The following is a 21,174-nucleotide window of genomic DNA, read 5'->3' on the forward strand; positions in this document are numbered from 1 at the left end:
TTGAGCTTTCAGATGTAACCCGATGAAAATATAAGTTCTTACTGAGTTCCTGGAGAGGAGGGAAAGAATATGACAGGGTACCAAATTTACCAGTGTCCACATTAGGAGCAGCAGTTAGATGAGGGTTGTAAAACTCATTCATGCTCTTCCCTATGCTTGTGTCCATCATATCATAAGACACCATATTTAAAGACTTACCCTGTTTAGGACCCTATTTTTCAAAAAGTTTTTCATACAGTGACATTCAGAGAGGGAGACAGGCACGTATATTCCCCATTACTTATACTGTTATCACAACAGCACAGTGCACTTGTGGATTAAACATTTGCACAGGGGCCTGGCCGTCCTGTGGGCAAAAATACCTGCTCTGAGTGAGCATCTGCAAGAACTATTTATGCACAGGAGGCAGAAAAGCATGGAACAATTGTGTGTGTGTGCATTTGTGCATGTTTTTTACGCCCACAACTTCCAGAAGTCAGGTCCTGAATCTTTGGTATGCCTTTATTTTTCCTCTCCACTATCCAAATATGAAAAAGGTAGTATTAAAATGCTCTAAAATAACTGTTTGTAATCATTGGTGCTGTGTTCCTTTTATGCCTGTATTTAATTTTGTCTTTTGTGTATATACCCCATGTGGCTTCAGGGACTATTTTGTTCCAGAAACTGTTGCAGTGGGACATGGTGAAGAATTGTCCGTGCTAGTGGAAATTGGGTCAGTTAGATGTATAGCAGCAAGGGGTATAGCCATGTTAGGTGGAAGGTGTGTAGAGCTATGTCTCCAGTGGAGTTGTGCCTCAGCTTGCCCGTCAGCAGGCACCTCACCATGTAAAAGTGGATCCAAACACCACGTAGGACCTCCCACCCTGTTCAGAGCTTAGTCCAGGGTCTCAGCCCACAGCACAGTGCTCTTGGCCTCATCAGATTTCAACAGCACATTTGCATCTGTTTTCTGATTCCACTGCTTTTGTTCCTGTTTTCAGGACACTTGAAAGAGAGCATCTCCCAGTGGCAAAGATAAGAGCCCACGTCGTGCATCCTGTGGCTGCGCATTCTCAGCCACAAGAGTCACTGCAGCCCCTTTCCGGAGGGAGGCAATTCGGACAATGACATCTCAGACTGATGCAGCTAATCCAGCTTTACCCAGGGTAATTATGTGAAGTGACATTCAAATCTGAGTGGTTTTTCTAGACACAGAGATTATTACATTATGAAGAAAGTACACCAGCTACTTTCCTCCCCACATGTCTCTAGTGCAATCTAAAAATAGCCCTAAGCATTTGAAAATGTGCCTTAATCTTTTGACAGGGAAGTGGATGAGGTCACAAGACTGGGAAAGGACTTGTTTGCTGTCGGGGGGATGGTGAACTTGACACGTCAAATAGAGCTGAGTGCTGCTGTGGGTGAAGAAAGGTAGGGAAATGGGGCACAGCATACCCTTTTTTTCTGTGTTTTTTGTATATGTCTTTGGTGCATGTGAAATGCTGTGGGTTAAAACCCCTTTTGATATATAGAGGGCAGGATGTGACAGGATCAGCTGTTTTATTTTCAGTATAGTAAGCTGCAAAGAGCCTGTAAAGAAAAAGACAAAACAGTATATTCAAGCACAAAAGCCAGTGTAGACACATCCAGCGTACAGCTCTGCTCTATTCCCTGTGGCAGCTCACTGTCTGCATTAAGAAATTTGGGACTTCTCTTTCCACCTGGTGAACCTGCTCCAGATCAAGTTAATTGTCTTTGGTTTTGAAAAATGTGTTTTCTTTGTTGGTGTTTGTTTGACAGTATCTCAGACCTTGGCCCGCCTTTGTTACTGGAGAAATGCTAAGGGCATATATAGCCAGGGTAGTAAGCTTGTAAGTGCAGGAAAGTTAAAGTCCAACTTCATGAAACAGGCTACATCTAAGCTGTAGGTTCTCATAATGGTGACTGAAAAAAGTATTAGGCATCTTTCTAACATGCCAACAGAGATTGCATGGGATAAGTATTCTCTGAATTCTCATTTCCTGCTTGTACAAAATGGACCCAGGCTATCACAGTCATTCATGCGTGAAACACTTTTCTACAAATTTGCAGCCCAATAGGAGCAGTTCTATTCAAAGTCTATTATTTGCATAATTGGGTGCTAACAAAAATAAAGCTAACAAATTGCTGATAATTGCAAAATGTCAACTATATTGGGATAGGTCAGAGGTGAAATATAAAGGTGAAGTCTCCAGGTGTGTTGAGGTCAAAAGCAACTTGTTATTGAGGGGAAACTTGTTCAGGGTAATAGCTATCAGAAGAAACTCAACTGAGTAATGTTAAAGCCAACCAAACATTAAGTAACATGTTGCTGCAATACTCCAGGAGATAAGGACCATTGCCAACATGAGTAATTGGTTAGTTCTTCACATGTTACTTGTGGGGGGGAGGCTGAAAAGGGGAACTAAAGAGAACTATGAACACTCCTGTTGTATAGTAAGTGGTACAAGACAACTGCACAGAAAGAATTTACCCAGAAAATGTTATAAAATAGAATGGAGGTCCCAAAGTCATTTTAGTACCTGAACAAATTGAAAGTTGTTTCCCAGAAAAATCCAAATGGCACTCCAGATGGCTGGGAAGAGAAATCTCATTTGGCTGTGGTAAGACTTGAGAACCTGAGGGTCAAAAGGGAATGAAATTGCACTGATGCTTTGGAGTGATCCAAAGCCCATTGCGTTTAGCTGCCTTCTTCCTACCAAATTTGCAGAGTTCTCTGATATTTTTAGAAAAATGAAAAATTATGGACAGCCTGAGGAAATGCAGTTCTTTTTAAAATGGCTTTGGTTTTAACTACCATACTGTATTGCTTCAAAATCCTCTCAAGAACTTCCTTATGTAAGTGAAAAACAGCCTCACAAATTGCCAGAGTGGTTTAAATCAACTTCAGTGCAATAAAAGGTATATGTGCTCCCTTAGTCAGGGGAGTTGGAAAAAGAGCTATCAATAACAGTATGTCAGATAAACACTGAGGGCAAAGAGAGGACTTTGCTGGGACATGACTTTTTTCATTCTCTCAGGGATTCTCTTTCTCTTCTGTCTTCAGTTGCTTTTATATCTTTAACCATACAGCAGCCAAGGCAGGAGAGGAACTGTCTGACAAAGGTTTCATTGACAAAAGTGTATGTTTTTTGCTAGAAAGCACTTCCTTCTCTGCTGAAGGCTTTGAAGTATCATCTTTGTTCTTTCAGGCTTGGGGTTTTTTTTCTCTTAAAAAATGATAGACAAAATACTTGAAAGTCATCTTTTAGTACAGACAGAATAACAGGAGCAGCAACAGAAACCCTTCATTTAAAAAGGTATCATCATGCTAAAATGATGTACTTGAAATATCATTTCTAATCCTTGTTAAGAAAACAGTGCCTTAAATAATTTAAAACTGCTTGTTGAATTTTAAAAACATGTATAATTTGCACTTCAGGTTGTCTTCTTCCTTCACTGACTATCTCAGTGTGCCCTGTATCTGCTGACTCTGATCTTTGTACCTCTTTCATGTGGCTTGGTTTTACTATCCGCAAAATGGATTAATGGAAATGAACTCCTTTGTAAAGTACATTGAATCAGCATCAAATAGTGCCATTGTAAGGCAAGGGATTATTAATGTAGTCTGCTTTTTAATATTTGAACAGTGTGGTAGCTTTTCATTTTCTAAAATCTAAAATCCTAAATTATTTCTTTTTTTTGCTTGTTAGCTCCAGATAACCTCTTTCAGAACCATACCAACCTACATCCTAGATCCAACATCCTGATACCTAAAACTGAGATCCTGTCATTGCAAGCATGCAGCACTCTCACTGAAATTCAATAGGTGACTCCAGTGAATCCAGTGCTGTTAATCCCCTTGTGTGAAGACGTCATTCTCCATTGCCGAATAAATGGAAATTTCCCTATTGACTTCATTAGTAGTAGGGCCAGATCTGTTTCAGACACTGCAGGATCAGGTCCTACAACTAGTCCTTAAGGTTACAGGTGGGGAGAAAGACACGTGGTAATACTGCCAGCAATGAAGTTACTGTTCCTAATAATTTCAGTTCAGTCAGACCACAGAGATCAGCAAACCACCAGAGACAACTTCCTGTGGTTTGACACTATAATCCTGTAGTGAAATATGACTGCGTTAACCTCTTTTTTTTCCTCTTGATTAACTCACTTTCCTAACGAAAGTTTTAAAGTCCATGATCTCCAGGTTATTATTATCCACCAAAGAGGGCTTCCTTGGCATGGGTTGGGGAATGAAAGTTTCTTGGCACGTAAGGATGGATGATTACAGCAGTGGTGCTTCCAGACTTAGCGTCCAGATGAAAAGCTATTTGATACACTTAACAGTGCCTGTGTGCAAAGCACAGCAAAGCTCCATGCTAGGGGAGATAATGGGGCTTTCTGTTCTCCCACTCTCCAAATCAGTAGCTCTTCTGCATGCACTTCTGCAGGAGTGCTTGGCTGTGTGTTTTGCTCTTTGCTCTAACTTGGCAGTCGAGGGAAAACTGGACAGAAGCTTAGAGCTGAATAGAGTAGCAGCAAGACAGACTGCTGTTAAGTGCACTCAAACCCATGGGTTTAGAAAAGAAGTGGCAAGAAAAACAAGAGCCAGATAATGCCACGAGTCTATTAGTCCATAGATGGTGTGTTCTGTATCATAGGTATTTCTTATCATTGGCAAAACCCCACAGTTTGCAGGGCTCATGCTACCCAGAAGTCTGCTCATCCAGCCTCTTCTCCATCAGGCTTTTTTTTCTTTGGCAAACACAGACCAGAAGCAGGCTGGGTTCTGGGTGCTGCCCCCCTCCAGCTGTTTTTCCCAGGATCCCTGGCAGTATCACATACTGCACATCTGTATGACGCTGCACTCATGAGCACATTAAACAGCTCAATGCCAAACTCCTGCTAAGGGAAGAGCAACCTCGCTGTTGATGAGATGAACTGCACTGGCCATTCCCAGTAACCTGCCACCTGGAGTGGCCTGAGGGTTCTTTCTCCTACCCTACAGAAACAGGTACAGGCACATCACTCTGCCTGTACACAGCAGCTCAATGTGAGCCAGCATTGCTGCACAAGCACAGGACTGTTCCTGAGCTGATAAACCCTTTAAAGTGATAAGGTGGCTTAATTCAGGGAAATTGTCACAGTAACACCATAAACTGCCCTTGTGTAAATACCTTAAAATCCAGACAGGCTAATTCTGCCTCTTCAGCCATCCATCTGCACAGACATCTTACTCCTATCTCCTTGACCTTAACAACTGTGCTGGGCGAAATGCTATAAACTGTGAGTTTTCAACAAAACGTTTGCCCAGAATTTCCTAAATATTTTATAAAAATAAAAAAGGAGTATTTTTAGTGGTGGCTGTTACTGTTGGGAAGTCCATCTCATTTCTGCTGAGCTGAATTTTCCTTAGCTTTCACGACTGGGATAGCTTAGAGGTCAGTCTTTATGATTTGTAAGTAATCACAGTTACTGGGATTTACAGGAGAAAAAGATAATTTGTTGTCCCCTGTCCCTCCTGCTGCTCCTCCCACTCCTACAGGATTCCAGTAGCAGCGTCTTAGAGGAAATAAACCCCAATAAACCAGCCTAAAAACTGTCTTTTTTTCAAATCCCCATTCTTAGCATAAGCAATGCTCAGCTGGAAGCCTAATAAAACCTTTGAACTGGTAATTTGTGCCCATTCTTTTAAAGCCTTTTCCCATTTTAAATATTAGTATAAAAAGGGGATTTGAGGAATCAGTATCGCCAAAGCAAACATTTGACACACTGTTACATTAGACTTATATAATATAAAGCTTAGGCACATGAACCCAAGCTGCTGCTGCTGTTCTGCGAATCAGTGCTTATGTCTGCAATAAGGACAAAAGTGCTGGAAAAAAAAAATCTGTTTCTCTGTTTGTGTATGTGTGCATGTGCACACTGTCTTTAAACAGTAGGAGGATTGCACCATGTTGGTATGGGAACAAACTGTAGAAAGAAAATCCTCCTATTTAAGGCTCTGAAGGATATTGACTTGTTTCTATCTTTCATCAGGAAAACAGTAACACTGACATACTTTTTCTTTGCTGTGCCACAGACATTTGTATTTGGATGTTGTCATGGAAACTAACTGGGCTGAAATGTTACTTTGGGTTCTGCTTCTGAAAGGATACAGCGTGATACCAGATTTCACACCCGGATCTTCTAAGTGTGTGTTTAACTTCATGGACCAGAGCATATAAAGCTAAATCCCTATGTGTTTCTAGAACTCAGCTTCTGGATCTTGGAAAGTAGAAAGATGGATGTAAAAATTCCCATAGTAATAAACAAGTAGTTTTGTGTGCAGAGGGTCTAATGAAAGCTACTTTTCAACATCTCTCCCTCTCTTTTCCTCCCTTTAATGTGTTTTTTGCTGCTTTGGGGGTGGGGGAAGCTCCTCAGCATTTGGGAGCTGTCTCCCCTATCCAGTTCCCTGTTTCATGAAATCTGTTAGAAACTTATCTTTTGGGTCTTTACTCCTTTGATAGATTGGCTTGAAATTAGTCAGTGATCAAAAACTTTGGGGATAGAAGGGAATGGAGAAGAAATCCATACAACACTAGCATATAAACCTTGTTTCTTTAGGCATCCAGCTAAAACATTTAACATGTTCAAGGTGAAAAGCAACATGCTGGTCTGATGATCTGTATTTGTCATCTATACTTGCAAATCCAGCACTGTAGCTTTATGTTTCTGCTGGAAAGAAAAACAAACTGAAAACAATAGGAGAAACCGCAGAGCCTTGCCTGGAGTTCAAGGATTTGTGCAGAGACAGGGCTGGGTCCGCTGTGGGGAATTAAGTAATTTCCCATGCACCAGTTATAAAAGGGATGGCCCCAGTACTGGGACTGGGGTTATGTGTGAGCTGGGCACAGTCTGCTTGCTTTGCTTGGGAGCAAAGTGGTGGACTTGGTTTAGTGTCTTCTCCCTATCACTACTAACCTCTCTGCAGTGTGTTCAGTTGTGCTAGCACAAAATATGGCTGACAGGAAAATAAGAGGTATTTAAACTCTTAATTGAGTTCACTTAGTAGTTTCCAGGCTCTCTAGACTCTACTTTTTCCTGAAGTATTACTCTTAATGCAATCCTAGCAGTAGAGAATGAAGATGGAGGAAGGTCTAAATATGTTTGTTTCTGAAGACAGTATTTGGAAAAAAAACCACCAAGGTAGCCAAGAGCACCCAAGAGCAGAAAAAAGAGGAATATCTTTAGTTTTCTGACTCTTCAGGGCAAGGGAGAAGTTTTAAAATAAAAACCTGAGTTTAATGAGTGATACCAAAAAGTGCTGCCTGACTGCTGCACATGAATCTTGCCAGCTTCTCCTCAGCAGCACATCAGCAGAGGCCCAGATTTCCCTGGGCATTAAAAAAAAAAAAGAAAAAAAAAAAAAAAGGGGAGAGTCATTCATGTGCATGTGGGATGCTGTCGCAAAAAAAACCTTGGAGCTAGCGTTCATCTGCTTCCCCATCCTGCTTGTTCTAGGCCTGTCTGCTATGTATTTAATACTGTCCATCTCCTTAACAGGACACTGTTGCTGCAAGCGTGGAGGGGCCAAATGAAACCTAGATTCACAAGTATGTCACTGTTTTTCCTTTGCTCGTGGCATAAATCAAAAAGAAAAAAAAAAATCTGTTAGCACAGAGCTCAGGTTTGTTTATTTTTTTGCCAGCTGCAACATGCTACCCTCTTAGGGGATCACGTAAAACCAGTCATGGTTTAGGTTGGAGTGACACGTCAAATCCAAACTGTAGGCCTGGCCCCTCTCAATGAATTACAACCTTGTCAGGAACCTATTATATATATACATATATATATGTATTTTTTTTAAATTAAGGTAGGTTTTTTATCAAATCAAATACCTGCACACTAAATTACATTTCTGGTGCCAGCCTGACTCTCCCTCTCTCTCCCCAGCTCTCTTTTCCTCAGCATTATGATACAGGGGGTTTTGTTCCAAGGCAAGAGTGAATGGTGAGGTCCCATGCTGCTGAGGAAACGCTATTTGACCTTGCCACATGTTTTGTTTTTGAATATTTACCACAACATGTCCCAGCGCTGTTGCCTTAATGATAAAAATATTCAGAGTCAAAGAGTGGAGGCCCGGGGTGGTGGGTGAAAGGAAGGAAGGTGAATCAGTAATAGAGTACAGCCATCAAAGATGTTTACTCATCTGTTTTCTGAAACAAGTTTGTTTTGTTTATTAATAGGGCTTGAAATGCCAAGGGGAAAGTTTAAGGTGAACTAAAAATGCCATATGTTCCTCTGGCATGGAGTCTCCTTTTGTACTTGCTAAAATTAGTTGGGTGCTGGCTTTTCCCTTTTTATCCACCTCCTCCCTCTGAGGAATAGATGCTATTGTTTTTTTAGAGGAGGCCAGAAGGCTCAGCAAATGAAAGTAGTAAAAGTTCATTGCAGGTCTGTTTAAACCATGGCCCAACAGTTTTTGTAGTCAGATGCATAAGCTACTTCAAAATAGTACACACAATAATTAAGAAGCTTTCAACCCATCATCTTTTCCATGGAGGAAAAGGGGCATAATTGTTATGAACAAACACCATCTTTTATGCACAACTCTGCATACAGCCTCTGCTGTAATTATGGCCTTACGGGGGAAGAAGTTACACAGAGGACAACATTAGGCAAATTAAGCTGATATACAGCATCCCTGTGCCTAATAGTTTGATCATGTAGTGTATCCTCACGAGGGGAAAAATCTGTACCTGCTTAACAATACATCCAGCTAAACATTGGCATAAAATCCTTCCTTTGTGTGCTTCCAAGGAGCATTGTGGTTTGGTTTTTATAGAATTGAATTCAGAGCACACTTGGGGGGGGGGGCAGGGGGGAGTTAGAAAAGTTTTCCTCAAGGGGACGTCCACAAACCGTGACCATTTGTGTTCAGAGAACATAATGAAAAACTCTTACTAATCCTATATCATGCATGTCTGGGCATTGAGCTCATGTGCAAACTGAAAGAGGCTCGTGCTTGTAGGATCAATTGCAAATTTAATACAGGGTGATAGAATACGCTAGTGTCTGAGCATACCAGCACTGCATTAACTCCAGTCTATGTTCAGGCTGCCCTACACTCAAGCAATTATTTGTTATGCAAGATGAGAGGGTGAAGGAATGCTTTGGAGGAAAGACCACATTTCATAGACCATTCGTGGAAGTGCCTGTGCTGATGGACACATGGAGGTAAAGAATAGAGAAGGACCTCAGAGCAGAGCTGAAAGAGAGATGTGACGTCCTCTCTTTTCCTTCTAGCTCAGGAAGGGACATTTGGATTTTCATTATTAAAAAGCTGCAAAGGAAATGCATGGCATTTCTTGATATTTTAGATTGGTAATGATGAAATAAGCTGAAGTTAAAGATAAAAGGGAAGTAGAGCTATGAGATGAGGAGAGGAGAGAGACCCTAACAGAAAAGACTGGATGTGTTAAGATACATAGCTGAAGGGAGGGATCAATTTCAAACAGGAAAAGCTACAACGTGATGGAGGTGTCAAAGGTATAGGGGTCCATTTCTGATGGTTTGGACACTTTCACTCAGCACTGAACCTCAGTCTCTTGCTCCAGCTGTGTAGTATGACCAACCCTGCCCTTCTAAGCATTGATCTTGGGACCCTAAACCCCAGACTAAGTCACTCTAGTTCGGGCTTTCATCATCTGAATAGGAAGGAGCTGATCAGGTCAGAGTCAAGCACCAGTTCGGACTGAGATTTAATATGTCCAGGAATCTCAAGGCAACTAAATCTAGCAGGATCATGATGTTTCTGTAGGTCTTGTCTGAGTACTAGTTCATCAAATACAAGAAACAGAAATGCGTTCCTTAACTTTAGGAGGTTTTATACTGTCTCCCCAGTAAGTACATATCCTTCAGCATAGGGTAACCTCCCAGCTACACCGTCTGCTGAGGACAGATGAAATAGGTCCTGCCTAACTCTTCTGTTGCCTTATTGTAATCTATGTCTGAAGGGGGCAGAAATCAATTACTCCAGGAGGTGGGTCAGAGAGAAAATGTTAAATGTGTGTAGTTGTTTAATTGCATTATAGCCCTTATTAAATAAAGGTACAGGAGAACATAAAGGTGGCCTGGTTCTATTTTTGATGCAGATATTATGTAAATTTATGTACCTGATTATGCCAATCTTGTGAACCCCCTCAGGTTTCTGAACAGTTTCCAAGCTGTCCCCCTTACTTAGTGTGGAATACTTTGTTGTTTTGTTCTGGTTTTGAAGTGGTGCCTGCTAAACCTCCAGTGTGTGTCTGTGTGTGCAAATGTGTTTGTGCTCCCTTGCTTTCCTGCAGGCCATGGACTAAGTCTGGCACTGGGTTTTCTGACTGGTTGAAGAAAAGTGTGTTTCTGAGGTGAAAAATTTGCCTTTTAAATTTCTATGTAGCTTGTACCAAGATTATAATTCATATCCAGGGCTGAATACCAAATGACCCTCTTACTCATTTCCACAAATATTCTGAAAGGCGAAGAGTGAGGCGAGGGAAAATACTGGCCTAAATCCAATGCTGTTAGGACCCAAAATCAATGGCATTTATATGAAGGTTGGATTTGGCCCCCTCCATCTTTCACTTAAAGCTATAATAACATTAACAGAATATAAATATTGCATGATGCCCCAGAGCTGCACCAGCAAATCTGCTCAAAGATGCATCTTTCCTTATTGAACAAGGCAAATATTGTAAAATGAAGTCTTCATAACAAAGACCCCATCTCCTGGATAAACTGTTAGTAACTGTTGTTGATATTGTATGTTACAAGGGACTTGTGAAGACTAAAACTTGGAGGATAAGGTCTCCAAACATGAAAAAGAAGCTCCTCTTTGACAATAACAGAACAATCCACAGCGGCTATTTACATGATACATCATTAGTAAAAGTTTTCGTCAAACTTATTCCTTCTGGTTCCATGCTGACAGACCCATGTATTATCCCAAGAATTTTCCAGAACCAAGAAAGAGAAGGAAATATGAACCTTATTGTAAGGGAGATAAACTCAGTGGAAAATGTACTGAAGATTTTTCAAGGATCTTGCAGCCCAACAAGATTTACTTCGACATCTACTGTGAATTATGGTTTATTTCCACTCTGTTCAATGTGGTGGACAGTATTGTGGAAGCAGCTGAGAGTTTTTAATCGTGAAGTAATAATCCTTATATATGACACCAACAATGCTACATGTCTGTGCCAGGTCAAATGCTAATGGTGATTCTGGTTGAAATGCTAAGCAATATGATATGTCCTTGCAAAACCCCATCCCACCATCAGTGCTCTTCCATGCCTGGAGCATAGACTAGTGACATTCTAAATCTTTGCACATCTGATGCCAATTATTCACTCACACATGAATCCCAAGGAGGTGATACAGCAAAATAGTGACCAAGCATATTGTCCTGTTAAGTTAAACACATATGTTTGACTTCCATTTTGGAATCATTGCTCTCTGGGATTGAAATTTTATCATAGAATCATGGAATCATAGAATGGTTTGGGTTGGAAGGGACCTTAAAGATCATCTAGTTCCAACCCCCCTGCCATGGGCAGGGACACCTTCCACTAGACCAGGTTGCTCAAAGCCCCATCCAACCTGGCCTTGAACATTTCCAGGGATGGGACATCCACAACTTCTCTGGGCAACCTGTTCCAGTGCCTCACCACCCTCATAGTGAAGAATTTCTTCCTTATATCTAATCTAAATCTACCCTTTTTCAGTTTAAAGCCATTACCCCTTGTCCTATCGCTACATGCCCTTGTAAAAAAAACCCTCTCCAGCTTTCTTGTAGACCCCCTTTAGGTGCTGGAAGGCTGCTGTTAGGTCTCCTTGGAGCCTTCTCTTCTCCAGGCTGAACAACCCCAACTCTCTCAGCCTGGCTTCACAGGAGAGGTGCTCCAGCCCCCAATCATCTTTGTGGCCCTCCTCTGGACTCACTCCAACAGGTCCATGTCCTCCTTGTGTTGGGGCCCCCAGAGCTGAACGCAGTACACCAGGTGGGGTCTCATGAGAGCGGAGTATTTTGAGATAAAACATATGGGTTTCAGCTGTGTCTCTAGGGATGCAAAGTTATAGTCCTGTAGAATACATATTGTGTATAATGCATGGTTGTTATTTCTACATTAGCACTGGCAGTGCTGGAGTTGGCTGTTAGCGTCTCATTCTCCTGACACATCATTAATAAACAGGTAATTTCATACCTGATTTCCACAGAGTGTCATGCTGAAAACCACCTGGGTTTCAGTTTTCATCGACATTTAAAATTAAAAAAAAAAGAAGACGCAGACTGAAAATTGGTGGTTATATTTGAACTAGGACTGTTCTAATTGAATAATGGATCAATCGGGTTTGAACAAGCATACATGTTGGAAGGAGAAAAAGTATAACTGGACCCTGTGGGGCTCCATATGCCCAGCTGTTGTGAAGGAGATTTCACAGCATTAGCTTCGCAGTTAGGAGCCTTTTACTAAACAGGGATCTTACCCAAAAATTTGTTGCTTCAACAGTATATGCAGCGAGCCTTTATTATGTCTTATCCCATGGATATGGAGAGCAATTGTAGGAGCATTTTGTAGGAGCATTTCATGTATTTGAAGACCTGATGTATGTTCCTTCTTACTTTGGCTGAATAGCTCCAGTTTCTTCCACTTTCCTGTGTATCATTTCAGAAAAAACCTGACCTGTACTCACTAATCCAAATTAATTTTGCAATTGATCGTTTTCCAGAAGTTGTTACAGGAGTCTGCATTTGCCAGCAGGTGTCACCATAAGAGAACAATAATATCAAGCTCTGGAACACAACTGCATCTTGCAGGAAATGCAATTTCTCTCTCTGAAGTTATCTCTATTTTGCATACCATTGAAACTCATTTATTCCATAATGATTTGTCACTGTTTTAGAAAATAAATATGTCCTGAAAGCAAGAGACCCCCAGCCAAAGGAAAACACACCAAGTTTTGAAAAGGAGCTTGGCAAAGTTATCATGGATTTTACCAAGTGGTTGCTGGCTGGTGGCAGCAGGGAACTGTGTTAGGATTCAGGATGGCATAGGCCCCTGGGTTTAGATGTCCCATAAATGTAGACTTCTTGAGGGTCCAGCATACTGACAACATAGGCAACTTTCCTCTACAGCCTGTCTGCTGCACTGAAGCACTCTTTATAAATACATTCATCTGTGTTTAGCAGGCAGCAACCTCTTCAGATACAAGCATTTGCACAAAAGCTGAGGGAAACTCTCAGATTTGCGTTATGACCTCTAACTTTAATTTATTGCGCGGATATCCATGACATAAGTGATTATCTCATTGTTTTCTTTCTCTTCCTCTGTTCCTCGTCCTTAGCTTGCTGAAGGATTTCTGAGTCAAATCTGTGCCTGCCTCCCCAATTTGAACAAACCAGTGTGAACAAGTGTCCATTCAAATGCTATATTCTGATCGTCAGAAGACAAGAGGCTTTAACAAAAACTGGTTTTCTCCCAGAGGTTCATCATGATTTTCTGTTATGGGGACAGGGCAGTAATACACATCTGTAACTCTGCAGAGGCTTTTAAGGGTGTTTCTGGCTGAGTTAGTCACTTTTGTGCAAGCGTGGGTGACTGCAGTACAACCTGCATCACATGAATTGGAACATGCTATTGAAAGGGTTTGAGAACATGTTTTTTGATTTTTCTTTTCTTGATTAAACCAGCAACCGCCACATAAATATTAGAAATAAAACCTGTTGCAAACTGAACGATTAGTATTTAGCTCTTTATCTAAACACACTCCATTCCTCCCGTATCCCCTCCCCAAAATAAAATAGCGTTGTTTGAAATTTCCAGGGAAGCTTAAGGCCTAAAGCATTGGGTGAGATGTAAATTTCTTAAAATATTTATCCATCCATAAGTGGCTACATATTTGACATTATTATAGGGTTTCTCAGTGTTCCATTTTATTAAAAAATATTTATTTGGTTTCTAAGATTACTGCTTCTCTGACCACAGAAAATTCAATTACCGAAAACTGCAGCTATCAAATTGGTTGAAAATAAATAGCCTTTTATCCAAACCTGGCATGGGCTGGTTTACTTTTAATACGTAGCCATAAAAAAAGAAGCTCTTTCCACAGAGAGCCGCTTGGTTACAGAGCAAGAAGCCAAGGAATACTTTGCATCATCAGGTTTTATTTAAAATAAGGTAGGGAGGGGGTAGAAAATAAGTCGTTATGAGACTAATTAGCTGTTCATTTTTCTCTTTTGTTTTATCAAGTGATAGAAGATCTCTCAAGGCATTTCTTTTGTTACAAAAAGTAAGTCTTGTTGTCTGGTTCACATGCGTGAATAGATATGCAGGTAACAATCCCAAATGCTTTCTTAAAGTACCAGATGTCTCCTACCTGTGAGATTTTAAAATGGGCATTGTGTTTCCAAATGGCAAATAATAGAAATTAGTGCTGGAAGAACCATTAGAGGTCACCTAGTCGAGCAGGTTTATTAATTGTTTTAACTCTTCAATGACGTAGATTCCATCACATCTCAAGACAATGTATTGCAGAGGTTTATTAATGAAGTAGGTACTTGAATGTAGATAAAGGCTTTAACATCCTCTGTGATATACAGGAAACGTAGTACACCTATATGTATGGTGAATGTCTGGCTCATGCCTTCAACCACAATCATCTCTCTTCTAACAATGCTTTTGCAAAATGGAAATAAAAGGGAACAAATTTAAGAAGATGACTGTAATTTCCAGCTCTTTCCAAAAGGTCTGGGCTAAGACTTCCCCTCCTTTAATTTGTTAAACAACCACGTTGGCTTTTTCAGTCTGTTTGCTTGCCTGTAAGGTCCCTTCTCCACCATGTCTGAAGACACCGTGTCTTTCAGCTAAGGTCCAAAAGGCATCAAAGGCTGGAATGTGAAACATCTCTGCCCTGTCGTATGCCAGGAGTTCATCGTTAACAGGTTCTGTTAGCAGACTGTCTGACGGAGAGCTCCTGCCTTCGACGGATGGAGGATGCTTGCTGAGAGATGGCCCTGCAGTGGCTTGATAGGGAACAATGTGCTCCAGGCAGACGCAGTTCTCAGGATGCACCAAAGAGCTGTCTTTCCCAGCACCAGGATGAAAAGCTATGAGATCAAAGCTCAGATGACAGCAAAGGGAGATAATGCAATGGGCACATGGACTTTCCAAAAATGCTACTTTTAAAGGGAGACTGCCTTTTTGCCTGTAGAGTCAATGTCCATTGCTTAAAGGTAACCTTCAAGGGGAGTTAAAGGGCCGAGGAGATTTTTCTAAGAGAAACAGAAACATGTCAGTATTAAAAATCTCAGGTTTTATTGCTTTGGAAAGACATCTGAACTCCCTAGAAGATCTGTGGGAAAATTCGTCAACTGCTGAGATGGGTAGAAATATTCCTGTATCTCCCACTGGGCACACTGAGAGAATCACAGTTATAACCATTTCCTCAAAAACTGGAAGCACTTTGTAGTTCCTATTTACTGAGTTTTCATACTTTGAAAATGCATGGAGGAGGATTACCTGTAGATCTCAGCTAGAGGGCATGGGTCAAGACAGCAGCCCAGACCTCTTTCGTACTTACCCCTTTAGGTGGCACGTTTCATTTCCCCATCCCTCAGTCTTTCCGGCTGCTAAATAGAGATATTGCAAAGGGTTAGGTTGCAAAGTTTAGTAAAATTAAATAATGCTTGGAAGGGGCTTTAAGAAGATTTTGTGAGGAAAGGACTCACTTAGGTTTGAAGAATAGCTGACTGTTTTTCCATCTATGTGGTTTTGCAGGTCTGTACACACACGTCCCATTGTACACAAAAGCCGCTTATTTTTTTAAGGCAGTTGGTGAGTGTATTATATGACATCAAGTCATCCAAAGAGATTGCTTCAGCCAAAATGGCAGGAGAGAAAAGAGGCTGAGACCCCGCACTTTAATCTCTTTTCTGATGTGATTTCCCAATTGCATGAGGAGGCAAAGTCCCCCTGAGCTTAAAGCCTGATTATGCCAGAAGATAATACACGCTAGCGGTTGTGCCACAGTCAGCTTTCCAGGAGACCTTTCCCCAGCTTCCTTGGAGGTCAACCAACTCCCATTGTCTCCTGCAGAGTCTGCTAGCTACAATGATGTTGAAATGTAGTTTATGGATAAAATGTAGTTTAGGTATCTGTAATGGATCCTGCACTCAAAGCCAATACACCAGTAGCTTAGCCATCAGTTGTCAGCCCATAAAATCTGTGGTTACCCTTCTTTTCCTTTTTCCCCCTTTTTCCTTTTTTTTATCCTTCTTAAAAATGATGGCACGAAGGAAGCTAATGGATTTGAAATTACAGGAGCAGCTCCACAGACTTCTTTTGCAATTTTATGTTGAACTGTATGACTGCAAATAGTGGTGTCCCCACTGCCTTTCTCTTGGGGCTGACTCCTAGCCTAAACTGCTTCACTCTCACTGTTGACTTGTGTCTCCTGAAAAGCAATAAAACACACCAACCCCTGCTGTAGTGAGGTGACTTATCACTTGCAGCAAAAAACTCCCTGGAAGTGTGTTTATCTAAAAGGCTTGTATATTTATATATATTTTGAATGTCTGCTTCTAGATAATGTTGCTTTGCTCATTTAAAAAAATCAGCCTTGAATAAAGAGCTTCTTTGGAAGCTTTTTAAATGTGAGTTAGTACTTAATGTTGCCTTGGTAGCAGATATCCTTCAGGTTAAAGTATTCATTGCGATGCATACAAACAACACATTGACTATGGCCCCACTTTATATTCTCACTAAATCAAGGTAAAGTTTTTTAAAGCCCAATGCATATTAAAAAATTTTCCTGTGGGTGAGAAGTGATTTTGACATAGGCACAGCTCACACTGAGAACCCTCCAGACTTGTGGCTTCAGAGCAAAGAAGGGAAAAATATAGCTTGGGGTGGGGACAGGAGTTAGAAATAGTTTAGAAGACCCTTTGGTAATGGATGCTGGGCTTTAATTCATGTCAGAAGAGACCTAGCTATCACACACCACTTGTCACAGATTTATGGATCATCTATTTTGTTAATGCTTATAGATCTCTTGCTGAACATAACGCTTTTTGATTTTTTTTCCTGATCAAAGACTGTTAAAGTTATAAATGTCCCTGTGATATCTTGAGGTTTTCCTAAGAAGGTGCATTGATGGAACAGTTGTTAGGGTACTCATGAAGTAATATATTTTCCATGTATATCTTAACAAGTTTCTGAGGCGCACTTTAGTTTTATATATATTGAACAATCTGTGCTTTAAAATAACCAGCTGATGGATTTGTATGCTGAATATGACCACATAGAATGAGGCCATTCGTTTGTCATCAGTATTACCTGAAATGCATAGAACAGTCACTTTAAAATATTTACAACATTTTTTCTTGAATTCACTCACAAGTAAAGTTTTATAGAGTTATACCTGTATGCCTGCAGGTGTAGAAGATTTAGGCTTATATGTAAATAAAGCACAGAAAGATTTTATTCTCATGTACCTCATGATGCGACAACCGGCTCTTCACTATTCCTTCCTGTTAAAATTTTTTTTCCAGTCTGAAATTATTATCTTAATGACAGTAATGGCTGCAAATGTTCATGGATCAGCAGCCGCCAGGCACACGCACGTCCTCTGCCACGCATCTCATCTCTGCCCTTACTGAAATTGCCTTGGTGGCTTCAGATGTGTTTCCTTACGCACTCCATTCAAGCAGCAGCTTCTTGCCTGGGTCTAACAGGGGAGGCGATTTGTGTCTATTGGAGAAAATAGCTAATTTCTGAGTGCTGTGATTAACTGTACTCTCTTTTGTAAATATGGCTTGCAAAATGAAGGATTTTCATTATTCCTATAAAATTCCATGTGCCATATTGTATTTCTGCATTCTTAGGCTGGACAAAGCCCTGAGGTGTCTGGAGCTGAAGGCTTGCCAAAAGCATCTAAATTACAAATTCAGTGTCTCATTTTTGTCTGAGCCATTGAAGAGTCATCCACTGAAGGAAATGCCAGTAGATCAATTTTCATTTTAGGACACATCTGAATTGTTTTAACTTTTAACTTAGCCACTGCTGGTAGAGAGATCTAAAAGTCTTGATGGTTCATTCAGCTTTTGGACATGAACTTTGCCAAAGGTGGAGCAAGGCAGGAAGCTCTGTGTCTCTTTGGTGATTAATTAGGCACCTTCTTATAAGGAACATCCCTCGTCCTGTAGCCTAGGGAGATTTGCTACAGGATTCAGGGAGTTTCTTGTTGGAATAGCTGTGGGGGGACATAAAACAAACTGAGAAGCTGGCATTTTGAAGAGCTTTCAGAAGGGTCATCACTTTGTTTGGCTCAACAGTACCACAGGTGGGCCTCCCTGAGTTGTTTCCCTAGGAGTATGCACAATATATAAAGCAATAAGCATTTAAAAACAAGTGCATCCACAGAGAAGATAGATGTGAAGGGAATACAGATGGTGCCCAAACCACAAAGTGTACAACTTGATCAGGCTCCAGACCTCAAACATCCCTAATTTAAGGGTTATCCAGATACAGGTTTTTAGGTTTGCTCATTATAGAAATTAGAGACTAACTACAGCATTCAGATACTAGTTTGAATACTAGTGAAGACCACAGCGTTCAGAGATATTTGGACCAAAAGTGTTAATTTTAATCCATTTTTAGAAAGGCATGATTATTGGTGGTGTAGCTATTTTATTTTAAATGTTTTAATTACTTGAGAACAAACTGTTTTATGCAATTCCCATAGCAGCTGAACTACACTTCGGAAGGCAAATGTTCTGGCAAGAGACAAGATTGCTTTTTTTTGTGAAAGCAGAAGAAGGTATACGTACAGAGCACTTCATGAGATACTAAAATATGGTGCAGTGTCCATTCTGTCAGTCAATAGGAATTCATGTAGAATTTCTTTAAGTACAAATTTGGAAGTTTTACTGCTGCTTTAAAGTGCATGAAGATTATTTTACTTTAATTCCAAGTCACATTATACCCAGCCAAGTCTAGTGTCATTTTACAGACATGAAAACATAGAAACTCTATTCTGTAGTTCCTTATTATAGGATTGAGTCTGTTGTTTATTGATGATGATTTTCCTTTATTTTACTGAAAGAAGCATTGAGGACGAAAGCATTGTGTGAGCTATTTTTACAGTTTATGTTACTCCTTCAGTGTTTGTCTATTAGTGTGACGTTAGATAAAGAACTCTGTACCATATGATTTAAGTGAATGGATAGATGACAAAAGAGAAAATAGCTATAGCATCTAAGCTAATCATAATTAATAGGCTTTTCGTATTTCTGAGTTGGGCAGTATTCTCAGGGCAGTTGAAAATTTTTATCTTCATTTTCTTTGTTCAAAATAATAGGATTTTTTTTTATTTTGAATTTGATTAGACCTTCAGAAAATTTCACTCATTTATATTAAGATGAGCCTACAATTTTAATGTTGTCAGAATGACAAGATGAATCAATTGAAGTATGTATAAGGATGAATAACATTTGGATTATATTTTATCTAATGCATTTTTCATAACGTTATCTGTAAAGCTTGGGGCACAGCATTTTAATCTTTCGTGGTAAATCAAGAAACACAGGGAACATGGCTTTCTCAGCGCACAGATGGAGTTTCCAACCAACAGCAAGAAAGTTTTGAGTGCTAAATGATAGCATACTGTATACAGAAATCAACAACTTCAAAAATTCTCAGTCCAATAATATTGTCAGAGATAGCCAACATTTCCAATATTTATCTTAATGTACAACAGTTGTGGAGAATAGGGGGAAAAAAGCTTTCATTGGCATTTCAGTTTAACAGGATTTTCATAAGATCTTTTTTGTATATCTGAAAGGTTTGAATGGGCACCAGCTGCTATCTCAAAGCCACAAACATTCTAGATAGCCAGGTCCAGACAATTCCCTTTTAATTAATGTGAAGCAAAAAAAATAAACTGTATATTAAATTCTAGTATTAACGCAACTGTTTCTCCAGGAATCTTACTGGAATTACTTTAAAAGAATGAACCCCAAGGTATGAATTTAAGGTGAGTGATTGCTTTCCTTTTCAAAGAGAAACGTGAAGAAAAGGGAAACTAAAGAATTGTAGGAATTTAAAACTAAATATCAGAAATAGAGATAGCAAACTCCTAAGTTTGTTTCTCTTACAGTGAAAAACAGTATGCCTTTATGTCTGTTTCTAGAGTACCTCACAATCAAATTTTCAGGATTTTTCATGGAAATTTTCCAGCCTGGAAGTACAGAGGGAATATGAACATACAGAAAAGGGTGGAAAAGGACTGATAAACTCCCTAATAAATCTGTCAGTAGGAAAGACCCTTGAAAATAACACGGCTTTCTTCAACTACCACATCTCATCCTTTAACAGTATAAATAGCTGGTTTTAAAACTAGATTTCTCAACTAAAAATGTTAAATTTTCTGGCATAAGATGCAGCTTTTGACATTAGAATATAGGACCATTCCATTAGATTTACAGTCCTGAAGTCCATATTCCCTTGAAGATTAAACCTTCATTAAGTTCCCCCTTTTTTTCCCTTTATTTCCTGCCTTTTGCTCACATCACACTATAACTTTCATAAGCACTCTTAGTGCTTTAATAAAAACAGCTTTGGTGGAGGTTTAAAGGCACTTCAGGTTCTCTAAAAACCTTTTGGAAATTCACCCCTAAATCAGTAATTCAACCTTCCTTCCCTATCCCCTTGTCTCCCACCATACATCTTCATTAAGATGCATCTAAAAGAAGGTAGTCTGTAATTTAAACAATTACATCAAGGGTTTGATTTTCTTTTTCTCTCTCTCTTTTTTTTTTTCCACCATTGTTATGACTAGACAGAGGATCATACTGAGTACATTAGCCAGGCAGTGACTCAGGACACCTACTGCTTGGAATGCCATTGCACTGTGAAAGGAAAGGGATAAAACCGTCTATCCTCCAGCCCTGAACCCCACTACATAGTAATATTTCTGCCACAAAAATACTTTGCTGTCAGCTCCAGCAAGGCAACATTGGATAGCTGCGGTAGTTTGTTGTCAAAATGAAAAATGGTTCAGTGCAAAAGGTCTCATTGCTGGGATGCTAACAATCAAGGAACACTAAGTCAAGCATTTGACAAGGAACTTTGGTCTTGCTGTTAAATACCACTT

Source organism: Accipiter gentilis, chromosome 10 (genome assembly GCF_929443795.1).
Source record: "Accipiter gentilis chromosome 10, bAccGen1.1, whole genome shotgun sequence".
Classification (NCBI taxonomy): domain Eukaryota; kingdom Metazoa; phylum Chordata; class Aves; order Accipitriformes; family Accipitridae; genus Astur; species Astur gentilis.